Below are 5454 nucleotides of genomic sequence, written 5' to 3'. Positions count from 1 at the left end.
CCAAGTAGAAGGGTCATGACTGGGGCAAGGTGTTCTTTTCCTTTTGCTATAGAAACCTTTAATAATACAACTACCTATTGGGGCATTGTTTCTGTTTCTAGGGTCACAGGGCTCTGTTTCTGTAACTGGGGAGATTGGACTAACTGTGATTGGTTAGGCTTCCCGCTGCTTGACTGCATTGTCTCAATTTTGTAACCTGGAGTGCTTTCATTGGCTAGACCCCCAAACATCCGTTTTTTGGTTATCAGGCTTATAAGGAGCGCCCTTGCAATTGTTCAGGGCTGATCTGGGGAATAGCTTTATGTTCTGGTCAGCCACCATTAGTGTGCTTCAATAAAAGCTTGATTTGATTATTAGTGAATGGACTGGAAGTCAGTTTATAAAACCTCAGGAAAAAGCAGGAACTATAACATAATCAAATGTCAATAAAGCTGTTGTTAAAATATGGAGTAGAGAGGTGTCAGAACACTGGTGTGGGGGCATTGCATTAAAAAGTATTCCACATAGTGTTCCCAGATAGAATTTCTGCATATGTGAAAACAAAAGATCCAGTGAAATGCAAACAAATAGCATAAGTTCACATGAGGGGAATATAAGCTATTGTTGTACAGGACTTTATATAAACCATGAATTCATAGAATACCTATCTGACGAGAACCAAGGATTGTGTGTGTGTTTTCTGGTATTGTTTGTATGTGTGCGAATATATATATATATATATATATATATATATATATATATATATATATATCTCAAAATGAAGCAAAACTGGTAATTTTTGATGTAATTTATATGTCAAAGAACTAGATTTGAAAAAAAAAGCTAAATGATGGTAAACACCAAAGTATATTAAAAAAATGTGTTTGCATCAGAGTCAGAAGAAGTAGAATTTGTAATTACATAGAGATTGGGCTAACCTGCAGTATTGACATTTCACAAACACTAATATCACTTTTTTGCCCTTAAGAACTATAAATAATAAATATAAGAATTGCATTTTTTATTTGATCACCTTTCTCTTTCCTATCAAATAACAAAGGACTGGCATAGAGCAAGGTCTCAGAAAATATTTTAGTTGTACACATTTGAGTATATCAGTTGTATATATTTGAACATATATGTGGAGATTTCTTCTGTTTTTATTGTTCTGAATGTAATGAGTACCGAAGACTAGGTAGTGGGAAGGAGAGACCAAATATAGGAAGAATGGATTTAATCAGTACTTACTATTTTCAAGTACTGAAATATCACATTTACCTTCATTAAAATGTAAGGTTAATATATTAATTAGAAGTAAAATTTTCAACAAGTGAAAAAAATAGTTAACAGAAAGTCACTAATGGGTAGGGAGACATGTTATATACTTTTGTACCACTGAGTGTTTGGCAATTTCTGACCTGTCATATTGACTATACTCAGATTTTTTACAATTTAATTATTTTGCTTTCTCATGGATTTAAAGATAACAATTCTCTACCCTTTTCTAACCTGTTCTCCTGTTATATTTCATTTATCACATTTTAACACCTTAAATTTAAAAAAAAAAGTTTAAGTATAATTTTTCTTGTGTGTTTTAAAAATTACTTACCTCCTCCATACTAACTTTTATCTTCACAAAAATAGGTATATCTTTTTGTCTGTTTTGTTCCCTGATAAGGCAGTACCACATATTTAATCACAGTGTACTTATTTAGTTCCTATCTATTGAAAACATGTACGTGTCAACAGATAGAAAAGTTAAACAAAAGTGAATGCCATGTTATATATGAGTGATTTGAGAATTTAGCATAATGATTCTCTTTAAATATCAATGAAATGCAAAAAAAAATGAAATAGTTTAAAATAATTGCAGATATCATGAAGAAAAATTGACCCTGTTTAATTAATGGAACAGAACTTTGACATCATTTAATATACAATTTTTTTAAATCAAGAATTTATTTTTATTAGCCCTAGGTAGGCCTTGCAAAAACACCAAAAAATTTGCTCTCTAGAAATCTGTGTTGATAATTTTGAACCTTTCAAATATATACAACTAAAATATTATCTGAGGCATTGCTCTGTGCCAGTCCTGGGTTAGTTGATAGGAAAGACATAGATAATCCAAATAAGAAATGCAATTCTTATATCTATAAGCTATAGTATTTAAAGGCAGAAAGTTACTGATTTAATATCCATGTAAATCCATATAAAATTATGACTGTTATATTTGTTTTTAAGGAAAATTTTATGTCATATGAGTATTTACAATACTATACAGATATAAATGAATTGAACTTTGTGTTATATAGTTTAATATTACATACTGATTTTTAACCAAAATTAGGTATAAATTTTAAGAACTTAATATTTAATATTTAAAAGACAAGAAAATATATTAGTTCATATCATTTAAGAATTTTAATATGTAAACTAGTTACTCTTAGAATAATACTTTGTTACTGTAATGCCTTAACAAATGAAATATTGAGATCATTGATTAAAAAATAAAATATTCCAGATTTCATTTTTGCAAAATAAAGAAGATTTTTTTTCCTTTGAAGAATCTATAAAAAAATCAACCTTTTTAACAACAACAAAAAAACTTTATTGAGTTACAAATTTTAAAATGGATCACTTAATTTAAAAGTGGGACTACTTTAACCTACCTTAAACTCATTCTTTCAAAAATGCACTTTATTTCTTAAATGATATGACAAAAGTTCATATAAACTAACAAATAAAGGAGGGTTAGTGCCCATGGTCCAATCCTTAACATGAACATCAATTTGCAGTAAGAAACAGGAGGAGCAAAGGAGAGAGCAACACATGTATAAAAGTCTTCTATAGTAACTGATAGAATAAATTTTTAGCATGATAAACTACTCTTTGCAATAGTGGCCTTTTAAGATGTGCTAGATCAATTTTAACTAAGTAACCAAGGTGAAACCCATTTTTTTCTTATTCCGAACATAACAAACGGTAAACACAAAACACAAAATAAAACATAATGTTAAGAAAACATACTGGGAAATGACTCAGTCTAACTCATGTTTTCAGTTGGATCAACAATCTCATTCATCATAGAACAAGTCTGCAAATAAGGCTCAGAACAAAAATATCACCTATCACCTTCCATACAGAAAGACCACAGCTTTAATGATTCCTACAATCCTTATGCTTAATCCTTGGTCAATATAGATTTTCAAATAAGATCAAGTCATGAATTGTTTATAATAACTATTCTACATTAAGATGCTAACATTTTCTTCCCAGTACATCTTCCTATGTGGAGAATAAAACTGTCAGAAGCTTTTGCTCTTTGCCTATAAGGGGGTTTATGAAAAGCCCTATGAAACTATAACAACATTCTTTTGAAAAATAAAATACATTACCAAGTCTAATAAGTAAATAGACAACAAACCAAACTGCTTTTAACAAAGTCAAGTCATGTTTCCAAAATTAAAAAATCCATTAAGAACAATTAATATACTTGTACAAGAAAATATAAGAAATTATAATAATGATTAGTTACAGATGCAAAATAATATGTAATTAGCTGAAGCAAGTAAATATGATTAAAATAAAATTTGTATGTTAGTTCAAATATTATGTACATTTAGACAAGATGCTCAAGTATTATGTGAAAACAAACCATATTTTGTAAACCTAAACTTATGTTACCTTTTCTCTTTAATATTTGTAGGTACATGCTAATATGAAAAAAATGCAATTTTTATGTATGTATTACAGAATAACAGAATTTCTACTGTGTATGCTTCAGACTTTAAAAAAAAAACAAAGAACATTTTTAAGTAGAAAAAATAAAAATAAATTGCTAAAATTTTGATAAAAGTTTAATATCAACTAACTTATAAAAATGGGTGTGGGGTAAGAATTGAAACAGATATCATACAATTAATAGATGATCTCCCTACTGATCTGAAATTACAGAAGGCATTGAAGGAAGGGATGTTAGGTCAAAAACAAACACTAACCCCACAGGATATATGCTAATTTAAAAACCTGACTTTTAAGAAACCTAGTTATTTGGCCTAGTTTTAAAGCTAGTTACAAAATCCATTTTCTTAAAGGTCCAGATCCAATTCTTCCAACTCAACAGAACTTCCTTCGATTTCCACATTCATTACAAAGAACAAATGTTGTAATTGGTTCATCTTACTTACACACATCATTACTGTGTGTAAATGCAATTCTACTTTTTAGATTTGCCACATGTGAAAAAGTCATTCTGAGTGCCACCAGTCTTGGCCATCTGATGCTCTCTGATGGCTTCTTTGGTCAAGTATTTCCGCATCTCTTTGAGCTCATCACTAGCCATTTCCTCTGCTGTCATCCTAGCAAATAAGTCAGGAGGAATATTTCCACAGAGTACATTTTTCCTTAAATTTGGATATCTTTGCATCTTTAAGATTTGATATCATACTTCTTACTCTGTTTTTGTATTTCATGTCCATATTCCTTATTTTTTGATATATGTCCTCCTCAATCTGCGATCCTAGTTCTTCCTCATCAGATCCAATAAAAATGTAGTCATCTCCTGTTTGGAGAGCTGCAGCAAGCACCTCCCTACATTTTAATGGCACAGAATCAGAAGTACTTGGTGCCTGAGGAAAATTTGAAAGGTAAGCATTTGTCTCATTCTTCCTGCTGCTTACATTGCCACTAGAACTACTTCTCTTGCTTCAGGGCTATTCTGTGATGTAATCCCAAGTCCTTTTTTTTCAGAGTCTTTATCAGTGGATGGTCAATCTAATAACTTTTTCCAGGCTTTGATGAGAGATTTTGCTAAAGATGTAACTTCTTCATCTGTATTCTACATGAGAATAGCATTAACTGACATTACAATACCAGTGGACTGTAATAATTACAGGGTCATGAGAATATTCTTAAGCTCTTTCAGCAAATCCAATGCTCCAGCCATGTTCTTCTTGTGCACCATCTTGTCCATCTTCTTAGCAATAGGAACCACCTCATGCTCCATGGATCCGGCAGTTCTTCCCCAAGCCCAGACTGCTGTGGGTGGAAGCAGGCGAAGCTGGTGCTGAGGAGACAAGGAGAGGAGCTCCATGCTCAGCAAAACCCACCACAGCAGGCTGGGCCTAGGCCCTTCCTCACACACTAGGCCAAAGGCAGCATCTCCTCCCCTGAAGACAGCACTGGTTGAACTCAATAATCAAACTTTTGAAAATAGCATTGTTATTCAGCTTTGTATGACCATGATCAAAGTAGATGATAAGAACAACTTAGAAGAGAAAAGATTTATTTGACTCTGAGATTTACGATTTAGCCCATGGTTGGCTTATTCCAGAGAAGAAACATCATGGTAGAAAGGAATCATCAAAAAAAGCTGTTCAGGTCATGGCAGGCAGGAATCAGAGGGAGAGAGGCAAGGGATGATATAGTACTCTCAATCATGGCCTCAGTGACATATTTTCTCCAGAAATGCCCCAC

The 5454-nt window shown here is 32.0% G+C and overlaps 1 pseudogene; it reads right to left on the bottom strand.

Annotated features, from left to right (window-relative positions):
• Positions 1-4095: 4095 nt before the first annotated feature.
• Positions 4096-4984, bottom strand: LOC143385806 (transcription elongation factor A protein 1-like; annotated as a pseudogene).
• Between the last annotated feature and the right edge of the window lie 470 nt (positions 4985-5454).

Source organism: Callospermophilus lateralis (genome assembly GCF_048772815.1).
Source record: "Callospermophilus lateralis isolate mCalLat2 chromosome 8 unlocalized genomic scaffold, mCalLat2.hap1 SUPER_8_unloc_1, whole genome shotgun sequence".
In the NCBI taxonomy this organism is placed as follows: domain Eukaryota; kingdom Metazoa; phylum Chordata; class Mammalia; order Rodentia; family Sciuridae; genus Callospermophilus; species Callospermophilus lateralis.
This window is presented reverse-complemented; position numbering and strand designations above follow the sequence as displayed.